Below are 17,517 nucleotides of genomic sequence, written 5' to 3' on the forward strand. Positions count from 1 at the left end.
CCTGGTTGACCAGCTGCTGCCATAGCATTCCAAGCCAGGGGGTTTGGATTAGTCTTGGAAGCCTGTTCCTGCTTCCTCTGAAGTCAATGGCTCAGCTCCCATTGTGCTCAGCATGGCAGGATCAAACACTCAATGTCCACTCAATGGTGTTTTCCAACCAACCAACATAGCAGCCGTGACCTGCCTAGCGTGGGTCAGAAGTTCTTGAATGAGTCAGTGTAAGGCAGGCAGACAGGTTACTGCGCACCTGGGCTGGGTCACCTGTGTTTCCTGGGATACTGTGATGCCAGAGGAGGATGCTGGAACCAGTTTTTCTGCTCTGGCAGTGGAACTGGGGAGGAGACAGTACAAAATGACAAGACAGGAACTGCAGAGCTACGGCTACCAACTGAAAACTTGGGAGGCCACTTGCCTTTTCCCCCGCCAGGTAAGTCCACTTTCTTCTCCTCCTTGGTGTCTTTCTGGGGATTTACAGCCTGGCTTTGTTACTCTGAGCAGTGGGGAAATGCGGGGTGTGATTTTGTTTGATTTCAGGCACTGAGACACACACATTTTTGCTTTGAATCCTGTTCTGCAGTACTTCTGGAGTGGGGAAATTGCTGTTCAGAAAGCAGTCCACCTGGACAAGGCTATAGCAGGGGTGGCTGTTATCATTTGTAAATTCTTTGTGCCCACAGGAAATAAGTAAATACAAATTAACATATTTGCATAGGCTTTATGAATATGCAGCTTTGTTTTATTTGGTCTATAGGGCATTCTGGTTTGACCTTTTACTTTGGTTCATTCAGCCTCAAGGCAAAACTGCAATTTGCCAATTACATGTTTATTGTCGCTGTCAGCTCTCCCACTGTATAATCCAATAGTCTGGCGATGTGACTGCAGCCTTTTTAAAAATTATTTTGCAGAAAGTGGGGTGAGCATGAGAATGAGCGCAGGCTAGACCTGGCCAAACCAGATCTGGCTTTGGAAATGGATTAGAATATCTATTGCTTTCATCTCAGCCTCCACCCACACAGTCGAATGCATTGTAATCGAGCATTAAAGCAAACAAGCCTGGCTAAATGCGTGACACTGAGATTGGATCAGGTTTGCCAGGGCGAGGGGGGGTATGCCCTGCTCCTGGAGATCTAGCAGGACTGACTTTTCCCAAGCGAGTGGAGACTTATGAGATGCGATATGGGTGACTCCCAGTTGTACATGCTCAGCACGGCAGCTTTTGGCCTTTCCTATTTGCTCACCAATAGCGGTTTCCATTCTCTGCTGATACAGATATGCAGCTGTATGGGAGGTTTGAGAAAGGGAGGACTCTGTGACTGGCTCAGTCTGCTCGCTGCACCCACTTCCCAGGCAACGAATATGACCGTAACTCACTCCGAGTGACACTGTAATGCCGTAGCCCTTGGGGAGCTCCAAACAACTAGTCTCACCTTAACACTCAGAGACTCGTTGATTTTAAGGCCAGAAGGGACTGTTGTGATCACCTAGTCTGACATCCTGCATAACACGGGCCAGAGAACCTCCCCCGAGTGCTAATTCCTGCGTTAAGTCCATGACTGCTGGCTGGGCTGGAGTAGATCTTTTAAAAGGCCATCCAGACGTGATTTAAAGACTGTCGGTGATGGAGAATCTGCCACAGCCCTAGGTGAGCTGTTCCACTAGTTAATTTACGCTCATTTTTGAAACAGGAATGGTCTCATTAAGAGGGTTTCCATTAACCCAGGAAACTAACCATTCTGGAAGGTGTTAAAACATTCAGCGCTCATCCTTAACCTGCAGGTTAAAGGAAAGCAGAAAGGTGAGTGTTGGGGACCCAGAAACAGTCGTTTTAATGCTGCAAAGCTCAGATCAATCCTGAAAATCACATAGTATTGTAACTTCTCTCTCTATCCCTATCCTTGTCTGGGGATGTCTCTTTTCTAGGTGTTCTGAATCGACGTGCGAGAGCCAGGTAGCTGCTGCAGAATGTCTTCAATCTTAAAGAGTGAGTGGCTTTGCATCCGGGTAGGGAAACCTCAGCATAATTGAGTCGTGAGCATGATGTGGGATAAAGCGAATGATGTGGAAGCGAACTCTCCCTCCATCCTACCTGCTTCAGGCCCACAGGGCCATCAATCCTCACAATCACACATCGCAAGTCACTTGTCACATTGCTAACTGCACGTAACCCTATGCGGTAGTCACTAAAGGGAGCAGCTAGGCGTCTGTCTGAAATCTCATTTGGGAAGACCCACTGCCAGTTCCTCTTTCCATCCCCACAAGCTCTCCCCTTGTCCTGCTCCTGGAAATATTCCACTCTGCTCCCTGTTGCCCAAGCTTGGAACATTTCACCTACATCTCTACTCTCATGTTGGCCTCCCACTCCCTATGCTCTTCCCAACCCTCTTACCGTAGAATTATGTGGGGACGGCGAGAGGAACATCTTGCTCCTCTGAGAGTTTACGCACTGCAGAGGGGATCATGTTCTGGTGCAAATGGAGATGTTGCAGAAGGAGCTTAAGTGCTAGGCATTGACCTCTGTGGTAAATGGCTACAAGACTCAGTTCTCTGCTTGCCCTCTCCCTCCTTTGCGAATACACTAGGTGGAAAAGGGGAGGGTGTGCACAGACAATGGGCGTGTGTGAGGTTGTTGGGATGGTGGGGTGCAGGGCTCACTTCCAGTTTATGTCTTATGGTCCTCAAAGCTCATGCTTCCGGGTTTCAGACAGCCATCGCAGTGGTCAGGAAGGGATTTTTTTTAAACCTCTTAGCGTATTCTGGAAGGGTTGCTTTTGGGTTTTTTAAATCTTTTTCCTCTGAAGCAGCAGGAAGATGGAGATGGGACATTGGTAAGGTGGACCAAGGCTCTAAGATGGTACCAGGCATTCTGTCTCTCAGGAGCTTGGCTGGCTGGTTCTTGCTCACATGCCCAGGGTTCTAACTGATCGCCCCACGTGTGGGCTCGGGAAGGAATTTTCCCCCAGGTCAGATTGTCAGTAACTTTGGAGGATTTTCACCTTGCTCTGCAGCATGTAGATGCGGGTCACTTGCCAGGATTATCTGCGTTTATCTCACTTAATCATTTCCCTGCCATTGCAGAGGCCTTGAGCACTGGTGCACCTCGGTCCCTCCTGTTCTCTGACTGTGGCATGCCATAGCCTCGTCTCCTGCTAGCTGTAATACTATGGCCTCATTCTGGTTGTTGGGTTTAGTGTGAGGGTGGTGGGTCATGTTGGTGGCCTGTGCTATACTGATCAACTCGATGCATTCTTAAACACAGTCCCTCCCTCATGGAAATGAGGCCCATGTCCCCTCTTGACCTTTGCTGAGCTGGAATCACATGGAAGCCATGCACCGTGTTGTCAGTGGTGCAGGATTGGGGGTCCCTTGCGCTCCTTGTCCTTTCACTCCTTTCTGCCTTGTGCTTCGATGTGTAACACTTGGCACGCAGGCTGCGTGGGATGAGCTCCCTCTGGAACTGGTGGGGAGTGCCAGCTGACCTGTCCACTCATTCTCCTCCTCAGTGTTCGGAAGAGAAGACCAGAAGGATCAGGGAAAAGAGAAGGAGAAAGACAAGAAGGAAGAGAAGGAGAAAGACAAGAAAGAGGGAGACAAGAAAGACAAGAAAAAGAAGAAGGAGAAAAAGGTGAGGAACTAGTGGAGAATTCCCACATTCCGTGTGTTGTCTGGGCATTTTGGATTCCCCATTGGAGCAGCGTGACTGAAGCTGCCATTTCAGTACCTCAGAAACCTTAAGGAATAACAAATTCCAACCTCTTTTTGACTCAATTTCAGAAAGTTTTCCTCCCCCAGCATCGCCTCCAAACACAGCCGAGTGCCATTGTGTGTTGGATTCGTGCGTGACAGAGGTTCCGGCACCTCAGTGCTCAGGCGGGTTGCACATCCCTGGTGCTCTTTGGGCAATTGGATGCTGTGATAGTCCCGGGTGCAATTCTGTGAGCAGACTGCGTGGTCCTAAGAGCCCCTTTGGGCCTTATATGCTCTGAATCTCTGTGCGTGTTTGATTTCCCATCTCCTAGGATGGTGGCAGTGTGTGTGACAGCTAGTAATGAGCATGAAACCCATTTCTCAGGGCAGGGAGGGGAGAGTCAGACAGGCTGTCTGATCGTTGCCCCATCTCCTCCCTGCCGCGGCGCTCACCGGGAACAGAGGAAGTGAGAGTTAACATTGGCCTTTGTTGTAAAAGCAACAAAACAAAATGCAAGTGATCACTCTTCCTCCGCCCAACCTGCCAGCAGGAGATGAGCCAGGATGCCTCTGGATAGACATGGACCCCGGCTGGGAAGCTCTGTTCCCTGTGCAGTGGTGCTATCAGCAGGGTAGTCATGAACCCTTTCTTCTGTGCCCCTTAGGGAGAGGGAGATGAAGATGATAGCGGCAGCAGCAGCAGCAGCTCCGACAGTGATTCTGACGAGGTAACTAGGAACTGATCAGTGCCTGGCAGATCTACTGGGCGGGTTTTCCCCTTGCTTTAGATTAGAATGTCCTTGTCCGGCCTGGGTCTGGTCACTGCTGTGGCAGTGTAAATTCCTTCCTTTCCTCCTCGCTCCTTCTGAGAGACAAGCATCTGCTGGCCCCTGCCAGTCTAGGGAAGAAGGGACGAAATCACATGGGCGCACCGTAAGGAAGCCCTGCGGCTACCATGTTAGTGCTACAGCTGGAGTTTGCAGGTGGTTCTGGGGACTCTTCTTCTTCCCTTTCCTGGAGGTGTGGTGTGCATGGGGTGGCCACCAAAGAGCATGAGAAGAGTTCAGAGTGGGGCGACTTTGAAAATACCCCCATGGGTAAGTCAGATCAGCTATGGGAGCTGCTGAGAATCAGCTCAGAGCACAAGCCTAGAGCTTGCAAGCCCCATTCTGCCTCTGGTACCCAGTGTGAATGCTCACAACACATCCGCAATCTCAGAATCTTGTGAGCTGCTGGAAAAGAGGCTCCACCCCTGAGGTTTTCTGACTGGCTGCCAGATCCACTTCCCCCACAATGCACCAGACAGTCTCCTGAATTGTGTAATGTTTTTGCTCTTAGAAGTCCTGGCGAATGTCATCCCCCAAAGCCTCCGGTTATAAAGGATGCCTGAATGACAGCTAGCCATGTCATGTAAACAGTTATCCACTGGTCTCAGAGGCCCATCCAACCTCACAGGAAACCTTGTGGTCTGGGTAACACAGCCATCAAAAGATGATGTGCCACAATCACTCTTCCCGTCATAACTGCAGTGGGCTCAGTTCTGCCATTGGACTCATCCATGCTACTCCCATCGAAGTTCTGTGTCCATGGGAGCCGTGTGTCTGTATCAGGGTAAAATTTGGCTAGTGGGTGATGCAAGCCCATTGGTTCTAGCTGAGGATCACTGTAGTTCTGTGTTTATCCATCCAGATGCCATGAGAGTGAGCAAGAGAGAGGGACGAGGAAACACACATCAACTGCCCAGGCTCTGACACACCCTCTTGTTTCTCTTTGACTGATCCCCTAGGGTCACCATGGTGACAAGAAGGAAAAGGAGAAGGATAAAGAATGACTTCTGAGGCACCAATGGAGGCCACATTTGTGTTTCCTGCCTTCGCCCAGGTGCTGGGTAGAGTGAAGGAGAAGGGGATCAATCGTGAAAAGATGTACCTGGTGCTGAGGTTTTTTCATCCAAATAAAGTTGTCTGAGTACTAAAAAGACAGACTCTGTTTATTGACCAGTCAAACTCCCCCCTTTCCCCCCATCAGTACTGAGCTGTCACTTCCCTCCTTTTACTAATAATTACCTGGTAACATTTTCAAAGCTATGTACCAATATTGGAGCAAATTTAATGCGGGCCATTGGAATGGGCACTGGACCGGGAGCCAGGTGATCTGTGTTCTGTCCCTGGCTCTGACCTACTGTGTCTCCTTGGTCATGTCACCTCACCTCCCTGAGCCTCTGGTTCCCCTCCCACTCTTTGTCTGCTTGATAGCTCTTCAGGGCTGGGATTGGCTATTGCTATGTGAATGTATAGCACCTTGCACAATGGGGCCCTGATTTCAGCCAGGACCTCTACCATAATACAAATAATAATGGTGTAAGCTCCATCAGAGCTAAGCGGAGGTATCACCAATTACACCACAACTGAATTTAGCCTATGGACTTCTGCAGCGCAGACTTTCTCTGGGTTCCTATGCAGATGGCGTGACTGTGCACTGTCCCTGAAAGGTTATGGGATGGGTGAATATTGTTATCCCCAATTTATAGCTGGACGCTCTCCTGAGACCAAGGATGGATCCAGGGATTCACCCAAGCGATCCTGCTGCCCAGTCCTGTGCTTAGTCCACTGGATTAGGCAGCCTTTGGCTTTGCATGTGTTCCCTTTCCCTCTGTTCAGTTACTGGTTCCTCCCCCTTCTGGCACTCACGCAGCTCCTAAGGAAACAATCAGCATGGGCAGCTCCTTTGGAAATCCAGACCTCATGGTCTGTGATGGATCTGTCAGTCAGAGATGCCCAAACACAAGCCAGATATTTCAAAAGGGCTCAGAACATTCAGGGCTACCAGGCTGTTAAAACCAAATCTGCTTTGAAATTTGCTCTTTTATGTTAAAGTGAAAAACGGGTAAGTTTTGAATGTTTTGCTCTTTGAAAACTTAAACATGGCCTCAGCACTGAGGTGATTAACCGGCTTCTAGGGCACTCTTCAGCCCACGGTGACGCACACAGCTGACTTACGCCGCCCTGCATCTGACAGTGACTGATTTATTTATTAACCAATTTATTTGAGCATGAGCTTTCGTGAGCTACACTATATTGCATCCGATGAAGTGAGCTGTAGCTCACGAAAGCTCATGCTCAAATAAATTGGTTAGTCTCTAAGGTGCCACAAGTCCTCCTTTTCTTTTTGCGAATACAGACTAACACGGCTGTTACTCTGAAACCTGATTTATTTATGGCAATCGAGCCATATTCTTATAACCACCATCCAAGGTGAGGGAGCTGCCCTTAAAAATGAGGCATCACCTCCATCTACTGGTGAAATGGGTTTCTTGCAGCTAATCTAAATGTTCCATAACCATTACCCCACATCTGTTTTATAAGGCTTCCCTGGCAAACCACGTGGGCGCACCGTCTCTGAGAGACCATGAAAAACCATTAAAGATTCCAAGCAGGCTGCTGACACTTGTTTTTTCTGTGCTCTAATTGTTTACATTTTGAGAGTGTATCTCCACGCAGTTAGTAAATTATATATGTATGTACAGTCGTTAGTACATTACATAAATACTGTATAATTAATATGTGGTATGAAACACTGCAAAGATCTTACCTAACACACCACAGACCATTTCAAATGGGGAACGCTGCCACAGATCTCTCCTGGCTTTGTAATTTGGCAGCTGGCATGTTTAAACACCACCACCAGCAGGAGCAGCCTGAGCTAGGCTCCTTGCCCACCCAGGCAACCCCTCTATATTAAGGCCCCGATGCTACAAAGTCTTATGCACCTGCTTAGCTGACACCGCACTGACTACAGGCTTGTCTACCTGGGGAAACTGACCGGAAAGCTAACCCCGAATAGCCACCGCACTTTAACTTCACAACCTACCTTACTTCCTTGTGTCGATAAGCCCCTACTTTAGGGCTGGCCACAGCCCTTTATAGGTGATCGGCATCCAGGAGCAGCTGGGGTGTCAAATGCTCCAGATCCCCTCCTTCCCCCACCTCCATTCCTCGTACAGCCTATACTGAGGGGTTTCAGTGTAGCATCATTGGGCTATCACCATGCCAGGCAGGGATATTTTCCACGAGGAGCCTTTCTGGTGTTGTAAAGAGGCCTTCGAGTAAGAGAACTGGGCCCTAGGTTTTAATCCCGATTGCAGTTTTTAGACTGTAAAGTCTTAAGGGAAGAGATCATATTTTTGTCATGTATTTGTATAGCTGCTAGCACAATGGGGGGGGGGGGGCTGATTCATTATCGGTGTCCATCGGCACGACTGCAATACAAATAAATAGTACTAATAATCATGAACTGAAGAAATACCATTTGTACAAAATAAAGCGAGTGCTCTCCAAATTTGGACGCTCGGTTTGCTTGTTTTACAATGAAAAGTATATTTTACATTGACTTTGCTCAGCAAAAGGGGAAAAAAGAATTTGTTGCTAAAGTGGATTTCAGACAAACAAGTGTTTAAAAGCCAGGATCACTGAGGTTTTATTTAAACCAAAGAACACGACTGCAAATATTGTTTCCATGTACAGCAGGCTCTGAAACAGTCACAACAAACAGCAGAAAATAAGTTATGAAATACTGCACTAATTATAGACTTTGGTGAAAAAAATTATAGAACGGGGGCAGGGGGAAGAAAAGGGGGAGGAGCTGAATTGCTTTCTCAATGCACTGCAAGCACTTGTGGTTTACTAAGCAAACACCAAATCGAAACTTTGTGCTTTAGTTATATTTAGGCTTGGATGGATTCGATTTCTAATTGGTAAATGTCAATTTCACCATACACACACAAAGGGATGGAAAACTATTTCCACTGATGATAATCAAAAGATACGGAGAGGCAAAGTAAATGAAATGCTGCTTGAGAATGTAGTGTTTGATTTAAAGATACGTACTGTGTATAGTTTTGATGTGTGATGCTGACAATTTGTGGTTTACTGGTCATAAAAGCTTTTAACGTTCCGACCTGCAGCAGCTACTGTCAGTGAATGATTATTGTATGCCCCCACCACCACTGTCTGATCCTTCCCTAATTCTGCACAGCTGTGAACATGTAGATCACTACAAATAAAAACAAACGCTGAAAAATAAACTGATGTTAGTTGTCAATATTATTACGAAAACGACCGCCTTCTCCCAAGCCCAGTTCGATTAACATGGAGCCCTTAATAGAAAAGACCGTTACTCAGCATTCTCTGCTTCCACTTCAGCTTTCACTTCTAACGTGCAGGACACATGGCAGAGATTTGGCCTAAAGCCAAATATTTGATACCTCAGAGCATTTTACGCTCAGCTGAGGCCTTACTCAAGGTCAATGGGCTTCTGCGGGAATACTTTCTGTGCAGCCTACAAAATTAAGGGCTTCCGTGTGCCTTTGCTTCACGCAACCACAAGGATTCCCCTTCACCACTGAGTAGCTGGTGATGGATTCTCCAGAATTACAGACCCTTTGTTCCAGAGAGTGCAGGGGCTGTTCCTCTGATAAGTCCCTCTGGGGACAACTGGGTGGGGAGTGGGCAGTAGGTTGCGGCACAGCTCTGCACCCCCATCTCCCAGCCAGCAGCGGGTCCAGCTGCAAATTATTCTCCCTTGCCACACTGTGCAACATGGGTAAGGATTTAGGAGGCAGAGTCCCCCTTCCCCACGGGGCTGTGCAGCTTCTCCGCCCTCCCCTCCCCTGTATTCCAGCTGTGCCTAAATTCTGCCAAAATCCATGGTTACATGTGTACGAACATCACTGTTGTGGGGAAAGCAGGACCCGGCGCTTAATTTGTTTTGCTTTGACAAACCCAGCACATTTCAAAGGCCTCTCATGCTTGGCACGCTATATAATTTCTATGACTAAAGGCTTTTGCTGTGGCAAGCAGTGTAAGGTTTCCTGGCGCGAGGCACTGTCGTGTGAGTGATGACTTTCTCCTGGCACCATTTCTGTACATGTTGGTCTTCCTCAGGAGCTGAACCTGTCCCAAATCCCCAGCATCCCAATGGCCTTGGCTAGATCATGGCACGTACAGAATACCGTCCACATTGTATTACCATTCATTATTTGCACCTCGGACCCTCTGTTACAGACCAGGCCCCCATTGTGGTGGGTGCTGTACAGTCACAGCATGTGCAGCCCAGATTATCATTGCACAAGGAAGGCGCAAAATCATTCACTAGCTTTGCTCTCATTCAGAAAAAGTCTCTACGGGTAATGACAGATTCCCTCTCCCCACATAGTCCAAGGATTATTGTGGAAGGAGCCAGTGCCATTATTTCCATGGCCCTGGATTATTGGGGCATGACTCATGCAATTGGTTCAAATCAGAATGATTCCTTCAGTGATTTGCAAACAAGAGGGATAATATTTAAAATTAATTGACGTCCCAGTTCACCCAGGCGAATAAACCCGTGCTGGATTCTGGCTGAAGCCAATGGAATTTAAACACTTGCTTAAGTTAACAATGCACATCAGAGTTTTGCTGGATAAAGAGACTTAACTGAACTGGGGCCTGAATATGCAAAAACCAGGCAAAACGTTTTGCTCTTGCAAAACCTCACTTGCCTCGATGATTTTGTGAATGGTACCGAGTCTTGCATGAAGTTTTGTACTATCAGACTGCAGTGCGTGGATAGCTCAGCTAATGCCCTGTAGATCTCTGATCAAGAAAGGTTAGTCTTTTATTGAAACCCTCATTTAACACCCAGCTCTTATATAGTGCTTTGCAAAGAAGGTCAGTATCATTATTCCCTTTTTACAGATGGGGAAACTGAGGCAGAGAGAGGGAAGTGGCTCCCACAGCAGACCAAGGAATTGAACCCATGACTCCTGAGTCCCAGTCCTGTGCTCCATCCGCTAGGCCATACTGCCTCATTCATCAATGCACTTAATCAGGTGTTGAAGTGCCTAAGTGGTCCCCCTGGGATGCCTCAAAGTGCTCTGCTGAATCCAGACCTTATAGAGAAGGAATGTTGCGAAAAAGAATGACTCTAGCAACCGAAATGCCACATTATGAAAGGCTCCTGGGTGGGGTGTAGGAAGGAGAACAACAAGAGAAACCGGCAGAGTCATAGTTTCTTAAGTCCCATCTTGTTTACATATGTTTACTCTTATTTATATAACACTAGTGTTATCGCATTAGGCGCTCTTGAGGAGTGATACGTGGGATATGGTCCTTTCACCGGGCTAGGCCTCAAGGCATGTGCTGTCGCACCCAGGCTCAGCCAAGGAGGTTTATCTCTTTAACCAAGTTTCTCACACAAATAGAAAACAGTCTGAACTCTGTCCTCGGCCCCAGGCTTCACAGCCACCCTTCCCAGTCCCTAGGGTCTCTGGCACGCCAGCTCCTGGCAGCTTTCCAGAGCCTCAGCTCCAGGGACTCACCACAGAAGCTAGCTCCCCGCAATGGAGTGGGAGAGAGGCTGTGTCCCCTCTACCTTCTCTGGCAGCTGATTCTAAGAGTTCTTTTCTATGTGGACTAACCCATTACAGGGAGGGAAGCCTTTGTTTTTTTGCTAAACACAGTAAAATCTCAGCCACTGCAGGTATTTGCATCCGTGAACATAAAGCACATGGTTAGTTCACCTCAGCCACCATACACACAGTCCGTTATTTCCTCTCCCCTGTAATAAAAAGCTCTGAGTTTTACAAGGGAGCAGAGAGAGATGCCACCGAATCTGCCAGCTCAGTGAGAAAAGACAGCTGTGGATCTCTGGATAGGATGTGGATGATGGAGTCTTCCCCAACTACAGGACAAAACCAAGTTGGAGAGGACTGACTGCTGCAGGACCTGTGGATGGTGGATCAAGGAGCAGGACCTGTGGATGGTGGAACAAATGACCTATCTAATTAAACAGAGTTTATAGGTGGGGGGATCTCCCGGGACATGGATAATTTAGGATGAGCATCTAAATTAGAGACTAACATGGCTGCTACTCTGAAACCTAAATTTTGGAATGTTTATCTGAGCCACATTTCAACTCTGCAAGGGTGTCCCATGGTACCATCTTCCTAGTGCGCAGAGTGCTCCAGGAGAATTTGCTGTGTCATTTGACTGGTTGGTGTTTAGAAGGAGAGGACGCTTGTTTGATGTGTCCTCCTCTCCATAGCCTTGCAATACCAGCGCGGGGGATTGGATACATTTTACAGCCCTTGCGATTCTAGAAGCAGGGGCAGGATTATTTCAAGGGGGAAAGGAGAGGTCAGCCTGGGAGTTCCGATCTTTGAAGGTGTGAAATACGTCAAATTAACTCAACAGCAAAAGCACCTGGCCTGGCTCCCTGCTCCAGATTTTATGCAGCTGAAAAACTGCTGAGTTTGGCTCCCGCTTTCTGTACACAGACTGTCTTTGCTTGGCTGGGAGAGAGCGAGGTCATTTTGCTTTAGTGTTCCCATTACTCACACACCTCAACGGCACCACTGAAACCTGCTGCTCATCTGCCAGATTTAACTCTCATTCACTCACCGCCAGCATGCTGGCTGTTCTCCGCTTGCAGTGACCAGCCAGCGCAAGGTTCCATTCAGGGATGCTTTGGCCATACGCTGGAAACATCGAGAACTGAGGTCGGCCTAAGTCTGACCCTACATCACAGGAGCGTGAACCTTTCAGCACCTTTTCTGGCGTCCCTCTCTGCTTGACAGAACCCAGGACTAGGCCCCCCGGTGAATGGCTGTGTGGGGTGCAAGGGAGGGTCTGCCTCATGGTATTCAAATGTGGGGTATTTGAAGATTTGGTACTATTGAGGGTCTCCCAGCTCACGGTTCATCCTTTCTTGCTTCACTGATGGCAGCTGATCCTTCTCTACTGCAAGCGTATTACTAAGCCTCAAAGCAAGCCCCCATGTGGCTAAATACTTCCAGTTCCATCAGAACTGTTACAGTCACCTTGACAAAGATCAGCCCATGAGTGAGGTCTGCCAACGAAAAGGTACATTGCAGTTTGGCAAAAAGAAATGTCCATTTTTTTCTGCACTCCCTAAAGCAGGGGTTTTCAACCTTTTTTCATTTGCAGACCCGTAAAGAATTTGAGTGCAGGTGCGGACCCCTTTGGAAATCTTAGACGTAGTCTGCGGACCCCCCGGGGGCTGCGGACCACAGATTGAGAAATCACTGTTCTAAAGTAACTCTTAGCAGAAGCAGCAAATGATCCATGTTATCATCAGAATTCTTTGCTCTGAGAGTCCCAACCTCTGTGTTATTACCCATTATAAACTCTGTTTAATTAGATAGGTCATTTGTTCCCTCTTGCTATGAAACACCCAACGTCTTTTTCATTGTCTGAGCTAAACAATAAGAGAAAACAGAACTCATTTCTGGTAGCTGAAGACCCTGAAATTTCTAGGCCTTTTTAGCTCCCTGAATGCCAATCATACCTTGTGGTGCTCTCCTGTCCCGCCCATAATATATCTTTCTAAGGTTTTTGCATATGGTTATAACAAGAATCCCTAACTTACACTCTTTTTTTTTGTTAAATACCAACAATAAGATGCTCCCTAGTTTTTCTCCACTTAACTGTGCTCATTTTTGTCAACTTTTCTAGGAGAATCTGATATACTGTTGAACAAATTGTCTTTTCCCTACAGTTCTTTGTTAGCTTCCTGAATTTGGCCTTTCGGAAGAATGGAGACATCTTGTGATTTCTAAAGCTGAATACCACAGTTTTAAAATCCACAAAGGAATGGCGGCAGGTTTATCCCCTTTGCTGAAACATCCAAGAAGATTCGTGTTTTGTTCCAGGGGATTTGCTGGGACAAGTTTCACTACAACAAGATCCTGATGGAGTCACCTCAGTGGAAAAAAAACAACCAGGTCCCCTTTAAAAGGTGACTCTTTGGTGTGTTATGAAAGCGGCACGCTGGTTAGCAATCTGATGGAAGAGAGCCATGAGTCACTTATACAAGCATGATTCACCTGAAGTCTAAAGTACAGGAAGAGGAACATGCAAATAAAATAGACAAAAAAGGAAAACCACAAAGGGAAAAGGACCAGAACCCAGGGCTGCAGAAGCTGCAGTGTGCTGCTAATGTACATCCAGGCTTCAGAAATCTGAGGACTCTGCACTGGCCACCTCCAACATTCCTAACCACAGGCTCTGAAAGTGGGTATTTATGTTTTGAGCAGGGACAAAGAGGCAGCCTGGCTTGTCCACATTTTGGGCCTCAAGTGAGGTCTGATGTAGTTCACTGTCACTCTGGTGTGTATGTTAATACTAGAGCTGGGAGAAAGTCAAGGGCTTGGGGTTTTTTTTTCATGTCATCTCAAGCAAATCATGTCTCCAGTCTCCACCTGGAAATGTTGCTTTTCCATGAAATTTCAGTCCAACTAATATGTTCTTCGCCTCCCAACCCCCACTGTATCATGCAAAAGCACGAGAAGCCACCTGCGCGTGGAATTCTGCACAGATGCAATAGTGGGGCCGCAGCTATCACTGGAATGTTTCCTTTGCACAGAGATGGGAGGCTGCGGGACAGCGTGAGCAAAACTGCAGGGCAGGACTGTGCGACACTCGCACTGGTGAGCATTTCCTCACCCAGCGGGCTTGGATGAAGTCAGTGAGGCCTCTGGGGTGAGTAAGGGACCACCAACGGGAGTAAGGCTTGGGCAATCTAGCTCTTCCTGGGCCAAATTCGCCACAGTGACGCCGTTGACTTCAATAGGCTACTGCAAGTGAACTAAGAGTAAACTAAGAGCCACGTTTGGTCCATTATGTATACATACCTCTGACCACACACATACATTTGGCATGTGATGGAGATGAATGGGATACTCCACCTTATGCTGGGGACCAGGCTGCTCTTGTCAGCTCCTGGCTCATCCATCCTGCCCTGTGCATAGCTCAGCAGGAGAAAAGTCACTGGCCCTTTGTATTTAACGGCTCACCTGGTAAATGAGCTGTTCCTTGGCAATCGAAGCAGGTTGTTTTAATGGAGACATCACTCCAGACAAAGACTTGGCCATCTGTTCAGTCTCCCAGCTACACGCTCCATCCGCCCACCGTTCACAATTTCACTACACAAAGCCAAAGGCGGGTGGGGAGGGAGCCCATGTGCTAGCTGCTGACGTGTACCCTGCTGGGAATCATGAGGCCTTTGATGGCTGAGTGGGAGCCCAGCAGAAACAGCTAGCGGGGTGCGGGTTCTGTAGGGTGTGTTAGGATATAGATATTCAGGCCTGTCTGTAAAGGCCTAGACTCTAAGAATGTAGGTCTATGTTTGTCATTTAGCTAGTAATAGAGGTTTACAAGAAAGAATCTGTGTAAGGGCCTTTTCTCGCTGTGACAGTCTGAGGCCCTGTTCTTAGGCCAATGCCTTTGGCTACGCAGCAGAGGCAGCCATGAGCTGGGAAGCGACCGGTCACCTCCTCACATTCCAAACTAGTCAATCTGGGGCTGTTAGGAAGGGGATCCGATCTATCACCTCCAGAGAAAGGGAAGAGCCTAGAAGATGTAAAAGGAAATTTAGGTTGATAGTTTTTTGTCTGGTAAGAACTCATTTATCAATAGACACAGCTGGGAAACCCTTATGTCTTTATAGATGTAGTTGTGATATCCTCACTTCTGTATTGTTTTGTCATTATAGTTCCCACTTTGCTATTGTTTATTTGCATGGTCTCTGTCTGGTTCTGTGATTGTTTCTGTCTGCTGTATAATTAATTTTGCTGGGTGTAAACTAATTAAGGTGGTGGGATATAACTGGTTAGCTAATTATGTTAAAATATGTTAGGATTGGTTAGGTAAATTTCAGTAGAATGATTGGTTAAGGTATAGCTAAGAATATTACTATATAAATTAGGGGCAAACAGGAAGTAAATTGGGATTCAAAAATAAGGAAAAAGGAACTTGGATTTAAGCTTGCTGGAAGTTCACCCCAATAAGCATTGAATTGTTTGCAAGAATGCATCCGATGAAGTGAGCTGTACCTCACGAAAGCTTATGCTCAAATAATTTTGTTAGTCTCTAAGGTGCCACAAGTCCTCCTTTTCTTTTTGCGAATACAGACTAACATGGCTGCTACTCTGAAACCTTTGGACTTCAGGTACTGTTGCTCTCTGTTCATGCGAGAAGGACCAGGGAAGTGGGAGAGTGAAGGAATAAGCTCTCTAACAGGGTGAGGGATGAGTTTGTTGACCATTTGCTGAGTCACGGACCAAAGACATTAAGGATCACTGGATTTGATGCCTAAGGCAGCCCTCTGTTTATTCAGTCAGCTGTGGAGAGTGAGTTTGTGTGTGTGGTTTTTGGGAGGGGGGTGAGGGGGTGAGAGAACCTGGATTTGTGCAGGAAATGGCCCAACTTTATTATCATGCACATTGTGTAAAGAGTTGTCACTTTGGATGGGCTATCACCAGCAGGAGAGTGAATTTGTGTGGGGGGGTGGAGGGTGAGAAAACCTGGATTTGTGCTGGAAATGGCCCACCTGATAATCACTTTAGATAAGCTATTACCAGCAGGACAGTGGGGTGGGAGGAGGTATTTTTTCATATTCTCTGTGTATATAAAGTCTGCTGCAGTTTCCACAGTATGCATCCGATGAAGTGAGCTGTAGCTCACGAAAGCTCATGCTCAAATAAAATTGGTTGGTCTCTAAGGTGCCACAAGTCCTCCTGTTCTTTTTGCAGATACAGACTAACACGGCTGCTCCTCTGAAAGCTGTGGTAAGATTGTCATCCAGCCAAACCCACATCTAGCATACGAGCGCTACACAAGAGGCATTGCTGGGCATCAGTGTTCAGCACACACCCTTCCCTGGACTTCCCACGCAGATTAGTCCTGCTAGAGCAATCTGCGCAGGTAGGGGGTGTCGTTGCCTTTGCTTGCCCTGGGGGCATATACGTTCAACCAGATTTGCCTCGTCCTCATCCCCAGGGCCTCCCCTGGGATGCTCCATAATCTCTCTGGGTTCTTACACAGATCCCATGACTGCAGCTAGAAGTAAGTCTGCTGCGAAAAGTGATATTTGTATGTCTGTTAATATCACTTTTCACAGCAGACCTACTCAGCCCTGGCAAGCTCGGGGACAAATTAAGCCCTGGATGGGGAGGTAGGTACGGAGCCAGTGGGGGCATGGGCGATGGGGCACTGGGGGAGACAGTGGGGACCAGAGGGGATGGTGGGGGTGGGCTTGGGCCAGAGCCTGCCACCGAGCAGCCAGGGAATGGAGCCCAAAGTCCCACACCCCAGGGACAGAGTCTGAAGCCCCATGGCTGGAGCCTGCCATCTGCCACCCCAGGGCTGAAATGCAATCCCACCACCCCCGGGAAGGTGGGGAACTCACTGGCTGCCTGCTCCTGCAGGCGGAGTCTCTCCAGAGGAGGGTGGGGCCCAACCACTGCTGGTGGCTCCTGGGGAGGGGGCTGCTGTTTTTCCCCCCCTGCCCCCATCACTGCCCAGGAAGCTGTGGCCGCCAGAAAAGCTCCTGGTGGCTGCATACGGCCACGGTGGCCGCATTTGAGAAACACTGCTCTAATCACTGTATCCAATTACAAAGAATAAAGAACCACGAGAAGCATTTGAAGTGTCTGTATGTGTCAGAGCAGGGCAAATACTGCAAATACGTTTCATAACAATCTTCCTGAACTGACGAATGAGTCAGCTCTGGCCATGCCTGTAGCCTGGCTGTGTTCACTTTCCAGGAACTCTCAAGAGGTCACATTTTTATTCACATGAATGCCTGCGGAGAGCGTGCGCTAAGCTTGCAAGCTGGAGTATTCACACCCAGAGAGGTATGTTTAATAATAGATGGGAAGCTGCTTCAAAGAGCAGGGGGACGGAATTCCTTCAAGCCCTTCACCAGATCCCTGGCACAGAGGCATCTGAGCCATGTCCCTCATAGCCAGGACCTTAGATGAACACATAGTTCCTC

General features: G+C 47.8%; 1 long non-coding RNA gene across 3 annotated transcripts; it reads left to right on the forward strand.

Moving 5' to 3' along the window:
* Positions 1 to 350: 350 nt before the first annotated feature.
* Positions 351 to 5,647, forward strand: LOC311524508. 3 transcript variants are annotated; one of them, XR_014712571.1, is made up of 6 exons: positions 364 to 427; positions 1,686 to 1,795; positions 1,921 to 1,981; positions 3,501 to 3,622; positions 4,350 to 4,412; positions 5,471 to 5,647. It is a non-coding gene; the product is annotated as an uncharacterized lncRNA (long non-coding RNA). The 3 variants fall into 3 exon arrangements; XR_014712570.1 differs by lacking the exon at positions 1,686 to 1,795 and having other exon boundaries at positions 351 to 427; XR_014712572.1 differs by lacking the exons at positions 364 to 427; positions 1,686 to 1,795 and adding an exon at positions 1,244 to 1,642.
* Positions 5,648 to 17,517: the final 11,870 nt, after the last annotated feature.

Source organism: Lepidochelys olivacea (genome assembly GCF_965140295.1).
Source record: "Lepidochelys olivacea isolate rLepOli2 genome assembly, chromosome: 8".
NCBI classification, from domain to species: Eukaryota; Metazoa; Chordata; order Testudines; family Cheloniidae; genus Lepidochelys; species Lepidochelys olivacea.